Genomic DNA, 21724 nt, shown 5'->3' on the forward strand with positions numbered 1-21724 from the left:
CAGAACATAGCCAGGCTGAGAGTTCTAAATCTGATGCACATCAAAATTCTTTTGTAACATAATAGATATATCATAATCCGATCTAAATATGCATACACGATGCAAAAACAGTAATGTAACAATAGTCCGAAAAATATTATTCTAATTCACATATCCATTTTTCATTCAAAGCATCATCTCGTAAAATTCATAAATCCCATATAAATTCATTAACAAATTATTCGATGCAAAAATAATATTATATAAATGAAGAGTCTAGAGAAGGCAGTTCATTACTTACATCGAACGCGATCCACAACAAGTCCAATTAATCTCACAAATCCCTCGCAGAACCTAATATCCAAAAATCATATTTTTCTTTTAAAATTCATCACAATATATATAAAACTTAAATTTTAACATTCTCCCAGGGCCGACCCTGCAGAAGTGTCTAGCCCCCTCCGGGTTCGGGTTCGGATTCGGGTTCATACCCGTAAACCATCCTCTCCCTTTATTTATTTATTTATTTTTTTCTTTTCTTTTTCTTGCTTTTCTTTTCTTTTCTTTTCTTTTTCTTTTCTTTTCTTTCCTTCCCTTCCCTTTTCTTTTTCTTTTTCTTTTTTTTCTTCCTCCTCCTCCTCTTCTCCCGACTTCTTCTCCTCCCCCCTTTCTTTCTTCTTCTTTCTTCTCCCGCAAAGGGAGGTCGGCGAGCTCGAGAGACGTCAAGACGAGGCCGGCGGCGCCCGCGGCGGCCGGCTCTCTCCTTCCCACGGAGGAGGTATGCGCACGGGAGAAGAGGAAAAGCCCGCAGCAGTCGGCCTTCTCCTTCTTCCCTCTCTTCTCCTTTCTTTCTTTCTTTCTTTCTCTCTTTCTCCTTCCACTATTCCTTCTTTGTTTTCACTGAACAGAGAGGAGGAACAAGGGAAGGTGGTGCTCTCCGGTCCTAAAGGTGGCCGCCACTGAGGGCCGGCGACGCCTGTGGCCGAAGGCATGCCGACTGCCACAGGTGCCTCCCCCTCCTTTTCCTTCTCTCTTCTTCTTCTTCTTCTTCTTCTTCTTCTTCTTCTTTTATCAAATGGTATAACAAAGCGGTGAAGCTAGAATCCTTACCTCAGCCCCGGCGAAGATCCGGCGGCTCCCTTCCGGCGGCAAACCCAAAAAAGAAATCCGGCTTCGACGGCTCCCTCCCTCTCTCTCTCCCTCTCTCTCCCTCTTGGGCGGCTGCACGAGGAAGAAGAGAGGACTCGGGTGGCCTCAAAGAGAAGGAGAAGAAGCCCTAAAAACAGGGCTTCCTCCTTCTTCGGGATGGATCCTTCCATCCCAGTGCCTCACGTGCAACGCACGTGAGGCCGAAACCTGGGACTGGGCCGGTCAAATGGACCGGACCCAGTTCCGGGGTCTCACATCCTTCCTCCCTTAAAAGAAATTTCGTCCACGAAATTTTCGTACATGCAATTCAAGAGTAGAAAATACTTCTTTCAAATCAAGTCATAACACTCTTCAAATCAAAGTCGTCTTGTCTGACCAATGTCAAATAATTTCATTCACCACACTTCCTCTGCACACACTGGTTTAAACCTCAACATACCCATGTCAAGTCTAGATTTTTTTTTCCTAGAATTACTTGCTTATTGGTACATTCATTATTATGTCTTAATCCGTGTGAACACTTTCGAAATTTAAAAGTTCATATTCTTCTTTTGACAACTAATCAAAAATGTTATGTAACTATTTAATCTTTTCTAGCAGTATAATGAGTTATCTAACAAAGAGCAGTGGGTATGGTTAGACAATAAATAGAAATAAATATTGGGACTAGATTAATACCTGTCGTCAACACATCAGAAGCCTGTGCATCTTGCTGTGTAAGTGCAAATACTCTTCCTTGAGACTTTGGCCCCTGGCTTCCTTCCATTGCCTGAGTAGATCTATTTTCGTTTCTTTGTGGGCAGTCTACAATTTTATGACCTATCTTACCACATCTAAAACAGGCACCGGTGTTCCAATGGCAATCCTTGTCAGCATGAGCCTTACCACATCTGGAACATTTATTGATATTCATCTGCTTAAGGTTGTCACTCGTGGATTTCTTGTTTGAACTTTCGGCATTTTCATTGCTCTGCCCCTGAAATTCATTTGACCTGTTTCTCTTCTTTTGATTTCTTTTCCTTTCCAACCGTTCATCAATAACTTCCCTTTCAATTATTAAAGCCTTATTTACCACAGCTGCATAGGTAGTCAATTCATAAGGTACCACTTGCTTTCTAATTTCAGTCTTTAGTCCCATCTCAAATTTATGCGTTCGATCTAGTTCATCTTCGACTAACTTTGGAACAAATTTGGCTAGCTCGGTAAATTTGGCTTCATATTCTGCAACAGTCATATTTCTTTGCTTTAGGTGAATAAACTCCTGCTCTTTCTGCGTCCTTACACTCCGAGGAAAATACTTATCATAAAATGCTCCTCGAAATCTTTCCCAAGTGAGTGGCTCCCTATCCTGCTCATATTTATGTTCCAACATCCGCCACCAGTTGAATGCCTCACCTTGTATCATGTATGATGCAAACAAAATCTTTTCATCATCCTGGCATCTCAAGACAGCAAATGCTTTTTCCATCTCTATAAGCCAATTATCTGCTTCCAACGGTTCTGTAGTCCCCTTGAAAGCTGGAGGAGCCAGCCTCTTAAATTCAGCTATACTGCTACGTTGTTCACACTGTTCCCCTCGTCCTTGCTGTGGCTGTGTCTGGGGCAACTGTGCTTGTTGTTGGAGCAACTGCTGTTGCACTTGCTGTTGCATCTGCATAAGGCCCACTATGGTCTGCATAACTTGGCCTAGGCCTGGCTCTTGTTGTCCTGTCTGAGTATCATTAGCAGGATTGACGACTCTCTCCTGCTGAGGGGTGTTACCAGCTTGTTGGGGTGTGCTGTCATTTTGCGGGTTGGGTGCCTTATTAGTAGCTCTGCGAGTAGTCTTTCTCGTCCAACGTGGAGGCATCCTGACCTATGTCTATCAAATAGCAGCATTACCAGTACATAGAATAGTTGCTACAATCATCATATAAACTAACGTCCCAATGTCCCTAGTGTCTACCCACCTACACTCATGTCATGTCAGATTTTCTTATCTCATAATTTATCCAATTATGCTCTGATACCATAAAAGTTGTCACGCCCCCGGCCCGAGATCGCGAGCCGAGGGTCCGCGCCAACCGCCGCACACCCGTAGGAAACTCTCCCCACGAGCATGCAAGGCATCTTAACCAAACATCTCAGTTATATAAATAAAATAATTCAGCTGAAATAAATGCAATCTTATTCCATTGACTGACACAAATTATATAGTCTCACAGTTCTAAATACGCAGCGGAACAATAAATATAAAACATCAAATTAAATAAAGCCTAATCTAGGATAACTTATGCTTCAGTTCTTCTAGTCGCTCTCCCATTTTAAATCCCCGATAGGTTAGTTCTCGGAATCTGTAAAACAACAAGAAATTGTATAATGAGCTAGACAGCCCAGTAAGTAATAAACACCTTAACTAGTCAATTCATATAATAACATAAAATATAAATACAAATTACGATGAATCAACATAATAACATAATCAATTTCTTTTCAAGCACAAATTCATTAAAATTCGTATTTTTTTCGAATATCTATATACATAATCATAAATCTGATTCGAAACAAATCATATTCATCTCATCAGCCTTTAGCTACGACCATACTTATACCCTGTGGCTAGGCCAGAAACAGAACCGCACTTATACCCTGCGGAGTGGGCCAGAATACCACACTTATACCCTGTGGTGGGGCCAGAATTGCCAATGCATAACCCCCTATTGGCAGGGTCCAGAACATAGCCAGGCTGAGAGTTCTAAATCTGATGCACATCAAAATTCTTTTGTAACATAATAGATATATCATAATCCGATCTAAATATGCATATACGATGCAAAAACAGTAATGTAACAATTGTCCGAAAAATATTATTCTAATTCACATATCCATTTTTCATTCAAAGCATCATCTCGTAAAATTCATAAATCCCATATAAATTCATTAACAAATTATTCGATGCAAAAATAATATTATATAAATGAAGAGTCTAGAGAAGGCAGTTCATTACTTACATCGAACGCGATCCACAACAAGTCCAATTAATCTCACAAATTCCTCGCAGAACCTAATATCCAAAAATCATATTTTTCTTTTAAAATTCATCACAATATATATAAAACTTAAATTTTAACATTCTCCCAGGGCCGACCCTGCAGAAGTGTCTAGCCCCCTCCAGGTTCGGGTTCGGATTCGGGTTCATACCCGTAAACCATCCTCTCCCTTTATTTATTTATTTATTTTTTTCTTTTCTTTTTCTTGCTTTTCTTTTCTTTTCTTTTCTTTTCTTTTCTTTTCTTTTCTTTTTCTTTTCTTTTCTTTTTCTTTTCTTTTCTTTCCTTCCCTTCCCTTTTCTTTTTCTTTTTCTTTTTTTTCTTCCTCCTCCTCCTCTTCTCCCGACTTCTTCTCCTCCCCCCTTTCTTTCTTCTTCTTTCTTCTCCCGCAAAGGGAGGTCGGCGAGCTCGAGAGACGTCAAGACGAGGCCGGCGGCGCCCGCGGCGGCCGGCTCTCTCTTTCCCACGGAGGAGGTATGCGCACGGGAGGAGAGGAAAGCCCGCAGCAGTCGACCTTCTCCTTCTTCCCTCTCTTCTCCTTTCTTTCTTTCTTTCTTTCTCTCTTTCTCCTTCCACTATTCCTTCTCTGTTTTCACTGAACAGAGAGGAGGAACAAGGGAAGGTGGTGCACTCCGGTCCTCAAGGTGGCCGCCACTGAGGGCCGGCGACGCCTGTGGCCGAAGGCATGCCGACTGCCACAGGTGGCTCCCCCTCCTTTTCCTTCTCTCTTCTTCTTCTTCTTCTTCTTCTTTTATCAAATGGTATAACAAAGCGGTGAAGCTAGAATCCTTACCTCAGCCCCGGCGAAGATCCGGCGGCTCCCTTCCGGCGGCAAACCCGAAAAAGAAATCCGGCTCCGACGGCTCCCTCCCTCTCTCTCTCTCTTGGGCGGCTGCACGAGGAAGAAGAGAGGACTCGGATGGCCTCAAAGAGAAGGAGAAGAAGCCCTAAAAACAGGGCTTCCTCCTTCTTCGGGGTCTCACATGATCAATAAGGGATTTCACAAAAGTAGGGAAGAATATCTTTCAAAGAATCAGAGGAATCCAATCGGTTCGATATATCACACACACCATTGCTCTAAATTTGGCTATTGTCAGATGAATCACTGCCCTACCACAGAATGGCTACTAAATCAAACAGCTGCAATTATCTCATCACAAGCCGGATAGGAGATCTGAGAGATGCATTTTGTATCTTTGAAACTTGCTATGATCTGCTCAAATTTGAATCAATCCAGCAGTGGATCTGCTCCCAGATGCCATTAGACCATTGGCTGGCACTCTGCAGATGCACAGATTTCATGATAGCTGTGAGATTAATGAACCATACGCGCGCGCGCGCGCAACAAGAAACTTCTAACTGTTACACATGCAGCTGACACCATGATGATGCTTGGTGGACTCCCAAAAGAAGGTAATAGATTTTTTTTTCAAATACTATTGTTGTAACCAAGATATCATGACGTCCGAGATTGTGCAGGTGGTCGGACGTCGATGCTTATGCTGCTTCTTTGGAGACTCGCAATGGTACTTTTACCAAATTGCGCTCCATCTTATAATCTAAAAAATCGCTCTTCTCGTTCATTTTAGAGACCTTGTAGGAGAAACCGCATACAGATAGCTTCACTGAAGATAGGAATACCTAAACTAACTACTACTGACTGACCATTCCTATACCGATTTTTGACCGATTTGATTATAGATCTACCCCGGACCGAGGGCCGCTCTACTAGCTCTGATTTCACCACCGAGTATAGTAGATGACAAAATCGAGAAAACCTTGACTGCAATTAACAATACACCAGCCACATCTTAAAGACATGGGCCAGACCACCAGCCTCCAAGCATAAAGATTAATTTGCACATGATTGAACCATAATAACTGTGCTATTAATCTTATTCATCACGACAAAAGTAAGTAACAACTAGTAAATAAATTGTTACAGTAACCAACTAGTAAATAAATTGGTAAATAACCTTACAAGCAATCAAACACTACAAGAAATGTTGTTTTTCCCGACTGAATTTTCCCGACGCTATGGGAAAGCGTCGGTAAAGTTTGGCTCAGCGCCAACCTTTGCCGACGCTTTGTATAAGCGTCGGAAAAATTCAGTCGTCATAGTCCATATTTAAAGAAAGTTGGTACTTTTGCCGACGCTTATGATAAGCGTCGGCAATTTAAAGAATAAACGACGCTTTTAAGCATCGTCATAGCCCATATTTCCAACTGTTGTTCTTCCAGACCTACAACGACGCTTATAAGCGTCGTCGAATGCCCCAAACCCAGCGACCGACCCCGATCGAGCCCTTATTTCTCCTCTCCGGCGCTGCTCGAGCTTCCGTGTTGCTCCTCTCCGGCGCTGCCCTAGGTTCCATCTTGCTCCTCTCCGGCGCTATCATCACTTCCGTCTTGCTCCTCTCCGGTGCCGGCCGTCCGACTCCAACCCCTTCTCCTCCTCCCTCCTCTCCGGCGCCGACCGACCGACCCCAACCGAGGTATTTTTCTCCTCCTCCCTCCGCTCCCTTTTTCTCGCTTTTTCTCCTCCTTCTCCGCCTCCTTCTGCAAAGCTTCCGTGTTGCCGAACGACCGATCCCAACACCCCTTGGGCCTTTGAGAGGAAACAAAGGGGAAGCTGGTGAAGCTAATTTTAGGGTTTTTTGGGCCACGGTAAGGGTATCGTTTGCTTTCACTTCGCTGCTCCCCGCATTCCCATACCCAATCTCACCACCCTTCTTCCTCCCTTCTTTCAATCTTCGCAGGGTTACAGTGGATCGATCCAGAGGCGTCACCAGTGGCTGGATTCCGAAGCTAATTACCACATCGGAGCCGTTGGGGTCAAATATCAGGTGCAAATTTCATAGATTTGATTTTTTGCTTGGGAATGCAAGCCTTCTACTCATATTTTGGGCATAAACATTTTAAACCTTATCGGCATACCTCATCTTTGAATAATAATTAGGTCGAGGTCCAATTCGATTTATTGAAATTGTAAAGATGAACATTAAACCAAAGTTAATCATAAAAAAGAACATTAGAAAGCCCACGGAAGAGAAGAAAATATAGACGAATCCAATATAGTTTGTTCTTAGAACAAAATCTAAACCAGTTTCTGAGCAAGAAAAATGTTGTCTGAAAAAAAAAAATAAGCCACAATACGACCTATATCTTCATTGTCATATCTAAGGGCAAAACTGTCATCTTATTGTTTTTAATTTTATGCAATTGATGTTGCATGCATTTATTTTTATTTTAATTGCTCAGGGTAACACAATGCTATGGATGTTTACTTGCCATGTAAAAGATGTTTTCATATTCACCTTCTTTCCGTATTATTTTTTCATGTCTCATACTGGCATATCTAATTTTTTCATTGCGAACCATCTATTGACCAAAAAATTACACTCTTGTGATCTTTAGTTTGTAAATGATGCCTCCATAGCAGGACAGGTGAACCGGTAAAAAAGCACGGACCGCTGTGGTTCAGGCATATTCTGTTACCTTCTCGTTCCAAAAATATTTTTTTCAAATATTAGGGAACTACGTTGGCATTTCGATGGCCAATTTCAAGATGGGTGCTGGCCAAAAATTTTCATTGGAGAGCAAAGTTGAATTCACTTGATCACTTAATCATATTTGATGGTGCCTTAGTCAAGTTGCTTTGTTGGTTATTGAGTTTTGAATCTTTTGAGGATTTGTGGTATTATTATGTATGCTCGTAGTGCTTATGTTTAGTGTTTTTGAGGGTGAGGTTTCTCTATACATTTTGTCTATACTATTCAGTTGGTCCCAGTGCATAAACATATTATCCATTGATGGAGTTTGTAATTTATTGTTATTTCTTTGTATTTTGAAGATTCATGGCTGACTTCTTAAATTGAATTTTGTTCCGACCCAAATCTAATAGTGTTTACATTTATTAGACTAAAGTCACTATGACTAGAATAAAAAGATGATAGTTTCTTGACAATATTATTAGTTAGTTTGTAAAGAAAGAATGTGCAAGAAAGATAGAGTTGCTTTTTGGTTGGTTAAAGAGTTCCGTAGGATCCAATCCATCTCAAAGGCTCTTAGAGAAAGTAGATTCCCAAAAGAAGAACAAGGTAGCATATATGCATCCATTTGAACTTTTGTCTGATGTAAGTGATTTTTTCTTTCTAATAATGTTTTCATGGAAATGTACATAGATTTTATAGAGATATTTGATTTTTTTTTCTTTTATTTTTTCATTACCAAGAACAACCAATCATTTCCTTTATTAGATGTTCTGATAGAAAGAATATCCATTTTTTCCCCTATGATTATTTTTAGATAGTTATGGAGTATCGAACTTTTTAATTTGATTGGTTGAAACCTAATTATATATTTTTATAAGATTGAATATGGCAAAAGGTTTTGCCAATACATCTCGAGAGCCCCATATATATTTTATTCATGTCACAATACAAGCATTGATCAATAGTAATAATGTATGCCAAGTATAACCTAAACAAGAGATCTACTTCTTGAGTGTGAAATTATGATTCAAACTATTTTTTTAGTAGAGATATTATGCTTGTGTACAAATATGTCTAGTTGTATAACCTTTTGTTTTTTATTTGTCATCTTAAAGTTTAGAAATGAAAAATACTACATATTAGGTTAATAAAGCTCATGTCTGTTCCAGGTTTGATATTTTCTTTTTCTAAAATTGTCAAGTTTTTTTTATTTCCCCACCCAACTAGTGAAACTATTACTAGAACTAGTTTTACCAAAACTTCTCACGACACAGTGCCATGGTCTAGTAAATTAAGAGTTGAGCTAAATGAATGAGATCTTGGTGCTACTAGGCTAATAGCATCATGCTACTCTCCTAATAATTTGTATCTAGTTGTCTTTGTATGAGTTGAAGATATGTCCCTTAAGATTTAAAGAACCAAAATGCTAGACTTCTCTAAAATTATAAGATACACATGTTGATAATTGAAGCCGAAAAATGTATGAACTGCAATTTATATATAGTCCATCCTTCTAATAGTGTTTATCTTTTTTATATGAACTGCAGCTCAATCGGTATTCTAATAGAATGGACAAAAGTTGGATAAATAAGTTAAGATCCAGTGCCGAATATTTGGATGGAGTTCAGAATTTCATTAAGTTTGCCTTTGAGAAATCTAATATGAATGGAAAAATTTTATATCCATGTCAAAAATGTGTAAACAGTTCTGCTCTTGATCCAAAAATTGTTGAAGAACATTTGGTATGGAATGGTTTTCTAAAGGGTTATACTGAATGGGTACTCCATGGAGAGTTCATACCTTCATGTAACCAACCCTCCGATCTAGAAGACACCTTCAATTTTGAATGTAGTGACACGGAACAAAATTCTGTAGAAGAAGATGATATATGCCTCCGATTTAGGATTCCTCCGATTTAGTATAAATTTATTATTTAACCAAATATTGATTCTTTTTTGTGCATTCCAGGTAACAATATGCCTCGAGGGAGACTAATTTAAAGAAGAAGAGCTTGAAGGCCGGCGAGCTGATCCGACCGAAAGGGGTTTTAGGAAATAGCGGAGAAAAATAAAATATGGAATAATATAGATAGAGTATACCTGATACATTGAGTTTCTCTTCTTTTTTTTTTCATAGGTGAAGGGTTCAGGATTGAATCCAGAGTTTGGACTCAAGTGTAGCGGGGATTCTCCTTGTCCAGAAATCCAAATCCAATTAAAATAGCTCCCCTTCGGTGCCACCGTGTATCAGTCCGCGGTTGGCTTGCCACCTTCCTTAGAACAAGGCGGGGCACTCTTCAGATCATACGATGAAAAACAAGACTCATTTTGTCCAATCAAATAACAGGAATCAAAGAGTCTGACACTGGTTTAGCTGCACCCAGCCAATGGGATTTAGTTTCTGACAAGCAAATGATGCAAGAAGAGCAACCTCTTCAGGTACATTTACTCTATTTTCATTTTTATATACCATTGAAGACATATTTTTTGCATGTGTATGTTATGTATATTGATGTGAAAGAATAATTTGTAGATTGATGTTTGTTCTTTTGTATTTGCAAAATCTTAGGCATATTTTTTTTTCTGTGTAAGGTTGCAAGGTGTACAAAGATTATTAATCCGAACACTGAAGATGCCAAATATGTGATAAATGTAAAGCAAATAGCCAAGGTATATTCTCCGATTATAAATGTAATGTTTTATTGGACTGGTTTATTTTAAAGAACCACAGTTTGGTAGACTGATTTATTTATTTATTTTGCCACGTGCAGTTTGTGGTTGGCTTGGGTGATAAAGTCTCACCAACTGATATATGATACTTATCCAATATGGACACAACATTCAGTTTGGAATATTCATCTTAGTAGTTTATCTGTAAATAAAGTTTACTGTTTGACTTTTTTTAGTTTTATAATTCGGTAGAAAATACTTAACCTCACTCTTTCACTGGCATGCAAGCCTCAAGCTGGTTCAACATGCTGTGATGGGATGTAGGTTCACATGTCATGGTGAATTAGAAAATAAAGGTCACTATCAATTCTCTAGTTCTAGATGCTGAGTCTTGATCCCTTGGAATGGAACTAGTGGGAGCTGCATATAGGGATTTTGCTCCTAAAAGGAAAGCTATTAATAAATTAAGAAAAAGAAAAATTTGTAGCAGCCATTTGCTCAATGGAAAAATTGCCTTTGCCGACGCGTTTAAAAGCGTCGGGTTATCTGCCGACGCTGACGAAACGCGTCGGAAGGAAAAACTTCCACGCCCACCTGCGTGACGATTTCGTCACGCTTCTGGTCGCGTGGGGAGGGAAATTTCCGACGCGTATAAGCGTCGGTAAAAGCTCTGCAAAGCGCCGGGAAAAATTACTTCTTTTGTAGTGCCAGTACGTTGATTCCTTGCACACTTGTTTCATACAAGCATTTACTTAAACAGTAATGACCTTTATGTAGTTTATAATTGCATCTTTTTTTTATTTTTTTTTTGGAAGTAAGTTATTTGACTTCAATTTTGTGGTTTTGATATGAAAATAGGTGGATTTGATATGATCTGCAGTGGAAGGGACAAAATTGAAACTCCAGAACAGGTGCTTATTGTCTATATGTATCTACAAATACCTCTTGAATAAATGCAGTATCTATTGTGAGCCATTTTTACCCTGTTTATTGATTTTAAATTTTCATTCTTCTCATTTTTTGTATTCTTAGTTTCTAAAGTTTTTTTTTTCTTGTAGGTTGCTGATACTTCTACTCGTAGAGATGATGATGCCGTCGACCCTTGAGACCTCGTAGACTGTTTATTTAGGAATTTGCTATGTATGTTTTAAATATTTTTAAAGTACAATGTAATCAAATATAATAATATGATTAGCTTTTAATAAAAAATTTTGTTTGTGATGTGACTTTTGTGATGGGATAATAGGTTGTGTGTTTGCTTTGCTGGAAAAATTTGTTTTATAAATTTGTATACAGGTTTCACATTTCTTTTTATGATTTTTTTTTAAAAAAAAAATCTCTATCGCCGACGCTTAAAAGCGTTGGCAATAACACTATCCCGGCACAGGTTGATACTTACGATTTTAAGCCTTTGCCGACGCTTTCAAGCGTCGGTAAAGGTAATCGGATGGACAGCCTTTGCCGACGTTTTAAAGCGTCGGTAAAGGAAAGGTAATGCCGACGCATAAAAGCGTCGGTAATCCCGGCACTAACACTATCCCGGCACATGCACACCGACGCATAAATCCTTTGCCGACGCTTAAAATCGTCGGATATAAAGTCTTTGCCGACGCTTTAAAGCGTCGGTAAAGGTAAGGTAATGCCGACGCAGGCGAAAAGCGTCGGAACGAAAATTATCCACGCCCACCTGCCCGACAGTTTCGTGACGCTTTTGGACGCGTTGGATTAGAAATTACTGACGCTTATAAGCGTCGGTAAAAGCTCTGAAAAGCGCCGGGAAATACTATTTCTTTTGTAGTGAAAATCAACACCTTGCCCACCTAATAATAATAATACTTTGCGATCCTAGCTTGAGACCGGCAAAATAATGAACCAATCAATAATTGCATTAAGACTACCTTAAGTCTCATAGTTTCCGCCACCATCTTTTGATCCATCCCTCGGCTGATCTGGTGGCATTAGTATTAATACCACCATTGGAACCAGGTCTAGCCGAGGCAATATCTCGAGTACTTGGTTTAGCCGAATCAACATTGACAGTAGGATGCCTGCGCCTGACTGGTCTAGTGGTTTTAGTACTGAAGTAGACATTGTCAGTAGTGAAGAGGATACCAGTAATACCGTCGCCATGAACGTTGGGACCCCGAGTCTTTGAAACACCGCATGGAGCACCATTGGTAGGACGGCAAATCTTCAAGCTACCACCGCCAGTCCCATCAGCATCTTTTCTGCATATCTGGGCCCAAGCCTCGCCAACTAACTTGAAAGCAGCCTCCGCGGCCACGGAGGGGTTCCTGTCAGGGTGGAGTTTGAGGCACAGATCCTTGTAGCGTCTCTTCACGGTCTCCAAGTCATCGGACGGTTCTGCTCCCAGGACGGAGAGCCAGTAAACGTCGCCGCATGAGTTGCCCCTGTCCGCCGCTGCAGCAGTGTGGACTTCAAGGGCGGCGATCATCTGATGGAGGCCTGGAAGGGAGGGGTAGAGGCTTTCAGCCTCGAGGACCATGCGCATGGCACCATCAACATCGTTTTTTTTGAATCTTTCCTCGGCTAAGGTCATGGCTCTCTCAGCCTGCTCTTTGTTGCACTCCATCTTCGACGACGAAGAATTGAACGCAGTCTTTAGGAAAAAGAACAAAAAAGAGAACGTATTTATTGAGGTTCGAAGAGGAGAGATTGTTGGAAAAATTAAATGCACACGCGGCCAGAGAATGCACAATAACAGGCGCCCGCTGCGGTTTTTCTCCACAAAATCACCGCGGGCACATCCGCGGAAGACGTGGACATATCCGCAAAAAGATCAAAAAGCCTCTTTAAACATCTCTATAAATACCTCTTGATTTCATCTCTGTCGGGACACGAATAAATTAGAGAAAAATATCAGAAAAATTCTGGAGAAAGGTTCTTCCTCTTAGCCACTTCCGATTTTTATTTTTCAATTCTATTCAGTTTATTTTATTCTTTTTATTTCGTTCTTTGCTGGATCTGCAAGTTCGATCGGGTTCGATTTGGTTTCTTCCGAGACGTACCGAAAAAGAAGTTTAGGGTCGTCGTATCTCTAAGGAGGATTGCCGGAAGATTCGTACGTGGGGGCAAATACTTCTTTGGAACAGCGTCTACGCGCTTCAACCTGCCTTCAATCAGGTTATTTCCTCTTACTTTTGTTTTAAATTTAAAATTAGTAGATCCTTAGGATTTGCAATTTTATGATATGAATTTATTAAATGAATACATTTAATTTGTGCTAGGATAAAATTTTTTTATGCCGAATAAAATATATATATTATTTTTTGTGCTAGGATTAAATGAATACATTTAATTTGATGCCGAATAAAATATATATATTATTTTTTTAAGAATTTCTATTAATTGCTATTATTAAATTTATTTGTTTATTTAAGTGATATATTGCTAACAATCCAAAAAAGTAATTGGTTTATTTTTTTTGTTAGTAATATATAATTCAGTAAATCATTCTAAAAAAGTAATAATTTCTTTAACTTTCAAGAGATTTATCATACCTCCATTTGGACTCCTCAAGGAGTAATTTTCAGATCTCATTCTAATGAAAAATTTAAAAATTGGTTAATACATAATAATTAATTCATTGAATTGACTTATTAGATCTCAATCAATTATTCTAATAAGGTAATAAATCATATAATTCATTGAATTGACATTATAGATCTCAATTACAATAATTGATTTGGTACCACAAAATTAGTAATCAATTATTCTAATAAGGTAATAAATCTCATAATTCATTGAATTGACATTTTAGATCTCAATTACAATAATTGATTTGCTAGGATAAATTTAGTAATCAATTATTCTAATAAGGTAATAAATCTTATAATTCATTGAATTGATATTTTAGATCTCAATTACAATAATTGATTTGTCAGCACAAATTTAGTAATCAATTATTCTAATAAGATAATAAATCTTATAATTCATTGAATTGACATTTTAGATCTCAATTATAATAATTGATTTGCTGGCACAAAATTAGTAATCAATTATTGTAATAAGGCAATAAATCAATTCTATTATATAATTTATTGAATTGACATATTAGATTTCGATTACAATATGTCTAGCTAGCACTAAATTAATAATTAATTCAAAAAATTCAAACAAAAAATTCAAAAATTGATTAATCCATAATAATAAATTTAAGTTTGCACTTAGGCTTTTGTAAAAATTAAATTTATATGATTTTTAGTGATTATATCCACTAACTAATAGTGTCAAGAAAAAGCTTGTTAAAAAGGCATACGTGCCTAAGAAAGGCTGGTACTTAAGTGAGCCTAGTGCTCCACCACCGATCTGGAGCTGATCTGGCTATTATTTTTTGGATATATCAACTAGACATTCAAAATTCAATACAAATTTTAGTTCAATCTTTTGACATAAATTTTTTGCCTTTATTCAGATTTCTATCTCTTTTCTATAACCTTGAACTTATAGCCTCTAACGCTAATGACCACCTTAGTACCAAACCTGAAATATTTGATGGCCATAACTTTAGGAGGTGGTAGAACCAAATGCGGTTCTGGCTCACCACATTAGGATTGATCTCAGCCACAGGAGAGAGCACTACTGAAGTTGATAACGGGTCCAACTCAACTACTTTACGACCTGCTACTCGTCAAAACCCAAACCCAAACCGGAATTTATCCTCCTCCCACACTAAACCTTCTGCTTCCACCAGCACAACCTCTAGGACTTCTGATGAGATAGACTATCATTGCATCCATAGAATCCTAGGAGCCCTTTCTGAGAGGCTGTATAACATATATTACATAGCCAAGAGTGCCAAAGAACTCTAGGACACCCTAGATAGTAAATATGGTCTTGACGATGCTAGGGTAAAAAGGTTCAAAGCTTCCGACTTCAATAACTTTAGGATGGTGGATTCAAAGTCTATGAATGACCAAATCCATGACTTTAAAATCATGATCCACCAGCTTAGGGCTAATGGGACCAATTTAAATGAATCATTCCAGGTAGCCTGTCTGATAGATAAACTACCTAATTTCTGATCTGATTTTGCTAAGATCCTGAGCCATACCTAAGGAGGTCTCACGGTAACCCAAGTCTTGAACTCCATTAGAATTGAAGAGCAACACAGGCTCAGGAGTAAAACCTCTACTGGACACAAGAATAATGCTTATAATATAGAGGCTTCACCTAGAAAAAATCAGAATCGATCTTTCAAAAATAAGCATTACAAAAAGAAGCCCTACAACCCTAGAAATCCTAACCACCACAATAAAAACCTATCCAATCCCAGGAGCAGAAGAAGAAGAAAAAGGAAGGTGGTGTTCGTTTCTGTTATGTATGTGGTCGGACCAACTATTTGGCTCCCCAGTGCTTCTATAAGAAGATTGCATCTCTTCAATCCAAGAAGAAATGTCCACACACAACCAGTGCTCAAGTCAACATGGTGACTTCCAGCGCTGGCTCCTTTGAGATTGCTTTCAGATATGTTTTCTTCACTCCAGAAGTTAACATGACTTTACAAGTACTTAATTGGTGGATTGATACCAGAGCTGGTATTCACATTTGTTCGGATTGTTCCTAGTTTTCTTCTTACCAAGTCTCAAGTGGAGAAGCTGTGATCATCGCAAACAGCTCGGAGGCGCTTGTGCTAGGAGTGGGATGTGTAGACTTCAAGCTTACCTCTGGAAAAGTCCTATCCTTGCACGGCGTCCAACATGTTCCAGTTGTTAGGAGAAACCTTATTAGTGATTTCTTGCTTGTCCAGCAAGGCTATCGTCTTATTTTTGAGTCCAATAAAGTTGTAATTTCTCATGGTGTAATGTTTATTGGAAAAAGATTCCTAAGTAAAGGATTGTTTAAGTTGAATGTAATAGTTCCTTTAATAAATGAAAATCCTTTGATCATGAATATATAACCTCCTTCTATTTGGCATAGTAGATTAGGTCATGTAAATTATAATACAATTAAGCAACTAGTGAACCTAAATTTAATACCAAGAAGTAATCTTGTGTAGAAGCCAAACTCCCTAGGAAGCCTTTTAAATTGTTAATAGAAATTCGTATCTATTAGAGTTGATCCATAGTGATGTTGTGACTCTGGTAGAACCTCTAGGGGAGGTAACAGATACATTGTGATCTTCATAGATGATCTGTCCAAGTTATGTTACATCTACCTAATTAAAACTAAGGATGAGGTACTCAGCAAATTTAAGATTTTTAAGATCGAAGCTGAAAACCAACAGAAAAAGAAAATTAAAATTCTTAGATTAGATGGGGAAGGTGAATATACATCTAATGAGATAACTCAATTTTGTGAAGATCATGGAATCATTCATGAAGTGACTGCTCCCTATTCTTCCCAATCAAATGGTGTAGCAGAAAGGAAGAATAGGACTTTAATGGATATAGTTAACTCAATACTTATAAGCTCAGGAGTACCAGAGAATTTGTTGAAGGAAGCTCTAGTTTCAGTCTGTTATATTCTCAATAGAATTTCCTCCAAAAATAATGATCTAACCCCATATGAAGTTTGGAAACATAGAAAACCTAATCTTAGCTATTTAAAAGTATGGGGATGCTTGGCAAAAGTGAAAATACCTGATTTTAAGAGAGAGAAATAGGGCCCAAAATAGTGGATGCCATATTCATAGGATATGCAGCCAATAGTAATGCCAATAACTTTCTGGTGATTAATTCAAAAGAAAATAATAAAAGTAATATTAGTAACAATACTATCGTAGAAGCCAGAGATGCAACATATTTTGAAGACACCTTTCCACTTAATACTAAAGTAGACAGTGGTATAACTAGTAGCTCTGGTAGAATAAGGACAAGAAAAGTAGAAGCAGAACCTAGGAGGAGTAAGAGATCTAGGGTAGAGAAAACTTTTGGAGATAACTTCTATACCTTTCTTATAGAGGACTCTCTAACTACTTTTGAGGATGCAATGAAATCCTTGGATTCACCTTTTTAGAGAGAAGCTGTGGACAATGAGATGCAGTCAATTGTCAAAAATCATACTTGGGAACTGACTGATATTTCTTTTGCCTATAAAACTATAGGGTGCAAATGGATCTTTAAGAAGAAACATAGGCCTGATGAGTCTGTAGATAAATTTAAGGCTAGATTAGTTGCCAAGGATTTTACTCAGAAACTTGAGATAGATTTCTTTAATGTTTATGCACATGTAGCTAGGATTATTACTATTAGGATCCTGATGACATTAGCCTCCATCCATAGATTAGTGATTTATCAGATGGATGTGAAAATAGCTTTTCTAAATGGAGTCTTAATTGAAAAAATTTATATGGACCAGCCAGAGGGATTTATAATTCCAGACCAAGAAAATAAAGTTTGTAGATTAATCAGATCTCTCTATGGTCTTAAACAAGCACCCAAGCAATGGCACTTTAAATTTGATGAAACCATACTAATATTTGGATTTGAAATCAATAGTACAGACGAATGTGTATACCGTAAGAGAGTTGGAAATAAATTTGTGATCTTGTGCCTCTATGTAGATGACATTCTGATATTTGGTACAGATCTTCAGATAGTTGATGAAGTAAAACAATTCTTAAGTCATACGTTTGATATGAAAGACTTAGAACAAGCTGACTTAATTTTAAATACCAGAATAATTAGAAGTGCAAATAGTATTAAGTTATCCCAAAGTTATTATGTTGACAAGATTTTCAATAAATTTAATTATACTGATTGTCAGCCTATCTCTACTCCTTTTGATCCCTCTACACACTTTAAGAAGAACTTAGGAACTCCCGTCCTTCAAGGCCTATATGCTCAAATTATAGGCTCACTAAGATTCCCAGCAAACTGTTAGAAGTATACCCTAGAAGCCAACGTGGCTGACGCATATTTGTAATTGTTAGATGTATGCCCTAGAAGCCAATCTGGCTGACACATTGTTAATTCTAGGGACAAAATTTGTACTTGACTATTTATTATTGAATAAATAAAAGGCATCTTTTCATTCATATTATTTATGTGTCTATGAATCGTCCAAGAAATTAATAAGATGATGATGCATATTCTCAAGAGTTGAAAATTTGAGCCATGTATCATTGGTGATTAATTTCTAAATGCTCCTGATCAATGGATTATCACGAGGACGGTGATCGATCCGATCAGTGCACAGATCACTTTCCTTCTGGATAGACGAGACTTGAGTCCACAGTGTAAGGACACTGAAGTGATAGTGCAGGTGCTTGTTAGAGAACAAGGGTACTGAGCGTGACCAAGACAAGAAGTCACTTGGATGTCTATCCACTCATCAGTGACTTGCTTGATGTTGCAGTAGTATGACTGGTCCTTTGACCTGCGGTGCTTCAGCTACTCACAGTGAGGTTATTGTAGTTTGACTGCACGTATACATGGTCTCTAGTCATATGGTCCTTGTAGTGTAGATTGGCTGCAGTAAGTTCACTATAGGAGTAGGGTATGCACTTACATGGAATCTATCGACCTTGATAGAAGAGGAGTGATCCTATGTGATTTGTTAGACTGAGTTCTAAGACCTTGGCCAGGGCAGTAATATAAAGTGGAGAAAGAGTTTTCCACTATCGAACTCGAGTCGAATAAATCTTGACATATGACAAACGAAGGGGTTTGACGAGTTATCCATGACCTCCGTCCTGTAGGGATCCACGATAGTAGGACTGTATCACACGATAACTGCACCTACAGGTTCATCATTCTATTCTACTGGGTAGCCACTACATGCTGCTAGGTGTCACTGGTGGATGGTGGGACTCACAGGGATTATCTCGATGATCGATAAACCCTAAAGAGTAGAGTTGGAATCGTTCCAATCCATTGAAAGGAGTTTTCAATGATATTGTGATAGAGATCATAATATATCTCACTACCAGTCAGAGTAGAACCTATGGGGTCACACACACTAGAAGTATTGACCGATCCGATGGTTGAATCGTGATTAGGAATCACAAGTAATCAATTCGATTGATATTCAGTTGAAGAAGGAACAAAGGGAATTAATTAATTGGACTTAAACACAAATCCTACTTCAAGTAGGATTCCTAGAGTCCTAATTAGATTAGGACTGGGAATCCTAGTTGGAGTAGGACTGGGATTCCTACTTGAAATAGGATTCCTACAATCCTAATTAGATTAGGAGTTTTGAATTAAAATTGGATTCCTACTTGGAGTAGGATTCCTAGAGTCCTAATCGGATTAGGACTTCGAATTCAAATTAGAGTCCTAATTGGATTAGGACTAAAATTAAATAAGTCCTAATTCAATTAGGATTTCTTAAGTCCTAATTAATTATTAATCTAATGAATCAACATGACTCCTAATTGGGTTAGGATTGAAGAGTTCAATTGAGTCATGGTTCATTCAAGTTCTAATTGGATTAGGTCTAGCAAAGATTGAACCCGATTGATTCATGATTTGGTTAAACCCTAATTGGATTAGGGCTAAACCAAATTAGGGCCACCCAATCCTCATTAGATGAGGATTAGGGCAACACAAAAGGGAGGGGCTTACGCCCCTCCCCTTTCTCCTCCTTGGTGCGGCAACACAAGAGGGGCCGGCGCCCCTCTTGGAAAGCAATCAAGGGCTCCTAACTTGTAGGAGCCCTTCATGCTTTAAAAAGGGGTGAGGGCGGCAGCTAGGGCATCACAAGGAGAAGTCCTCTTCTTTGTGCCGTGGCCACCCTCTCCCCTCTCTTGGTTTCAGCCGCAAGCAAGGAGAAGAACAAAGGTGGTGTTGGCGGCTCCCTTCCTCCACCTTTCCTTCTTCCAACGCAGGGAAAAGATAAAGGCTGCAAAGCTTGGTGATCTTCTTCCTTGGTTGTTCCATCTTCTTCCTCCTCTCAAGCACAATCAAGGGTTGATTGAAAGAGAGGAAATCAGCCATCCAAAGTTGTCTCTGCAAGGGAGCTAGCACCCCGGGGAGACAAGGAAGCTTTGATCGGTTTCTGCTTCGTGTGGATACATGTAGAGGCCGGGCACTTGAACGGCTTCAAGCGAACCTTCATCCTAAACCACGAACTTCAGTTTGCAGTGATCATCTACCCGCACAAGATGAAGATCTGATCTTCTAAAGGTTTTAAAAGTTTTTAATCCTTATCTATCTACGAACGGTCTTGAAACAACGTTCATACGATGAACGGTTGATCCCGCGCATGCCTCTTCCGCTGCATCTGAATTTTTTTTGAATTTCAGCGGCATGATCGGGGTTTTCTAACAGTAATCTGGGGCACAAATTTATAATTTGACACTTATTAATAAATAAGATTGGGCAATTTATTTTTTATTCATGTTTGTATGTGTCCATGAATCGTCCAAGAAATTAATAGATGATGACACATATTCTCAGGGAGTTGAGAATTTGAGGCATGTGTCATTAGGGATTAATTTCTAAATGCTCCTGATCGATGGATCCATCATGAGGGACGGTGATCGATCCGCTGAGATTAGTACACAGATCACTTAGTCAGATGGACGAGTCTCGAGTCCACAGTGTAGAGACACTCGAGTGATTATCCGAGTACTTGTTAGAGAATAAGGTACTGAGCGTGACCAAAGATAGTAGTCACATCGATGTCTATCCACTCGTTAGTAACTACTTATGCTGCAGTTGTATGACTGGTCCTTTGACCTACGATGCCTCAGCTATTCACTATGAGTGATGCAGCACAAGTGCGGAAAAAGGGGAGAAGAAGGAAGAACAAGAGAGGGAGAAGGAAGAAGAGGTTCTAGGGACGCAGGAAGAAGAGAAGGGGAGGAGGAGGAAGAAGAAGAATAAGATGTGGGGAAAAAGAAAGTTCTTAATCATTCATTCATTAAAACCCTAATCATGAAAATAGTTCCCTATATATAGGGCCCAAATACACAATTAGCATAAAACCCCCTTACACAGAAATAAATCATAATAAGCCCACAAATAACACAAATAAGCCCTAAAATGCAAACAAGCCCAGAAATAAAAATAAAATAAATATGCAAATAAAATGGTGGCCTAGCTGATGTCCCCATCAACTCTTCCCGGGTGGAAAAAATTCGACCCCATCGAGTGCAGATCTGGCCGACTGTCGTACTACTCCAGAAGGTCAGGGTCAAGGCGCTGCAACTCAGCTCGCGAAATCCACGTCACATTCGATTTGGATCGACCTTTCCATCGAATAAGGTAACGTTGGTAGCTTTCTCTCTTGATAGATATAACCTGCTCATCTAATATATGTTCTATGTGTTCTCTGCGTGCATGAAACTTTGGAGGTGGAGGCTCAATAGCAGGTACTGGGTCAGGGTGATCAACAAAAGCGGGTGTATCAACAAAAGGGTCAAAAAGGAATGAATGTTGACTTTTTGTATGGGACTCAATCTTTAATATTAAATGTCGCACTAATCCCATAGTCT

At 38.8% G+C, this 21724-nt stretch overlaps 1 long non-coding RNA gene across 1 annotated transcript; it reads left to right on the top strand.

Moving 5' to 3' along the window:
• Positions 1-9976: 9976 nt before the first annotated feature.
• Positions 9977-10591, top strand: LOC113461543. Its single transcript, XR_003383813.2, has 3 exons — positions 9977-10089; positions 10243-10320; positions 10422-10591. It is a non-coding gene; the product is annotated as an uncharacterized LOC113461543 (long non-coding RNA).
• The last annotated feature ends 11133 nt before the right edge of the window (positions 10592-21724 follow it).

Source organism: Phoenix dactylifera, unplaced genomic scaffold (assembly GCF_009389715.1).
Source record: "Phoenix dactylifera cultivar Barhee BC4 unplaced genomic scaffold, palm_55x_up_171113_PBpolish2nd_filt_p 000368F, whole genome shotgun sequence".
NCBI classification, from domain to species: domain Eukaryota; kingdom Viridiplantae; phylum Streptophyta; class Magnoliopsida; order Arecales; family Arecaceae; genus Phoenix; species Phoenix dactylifera.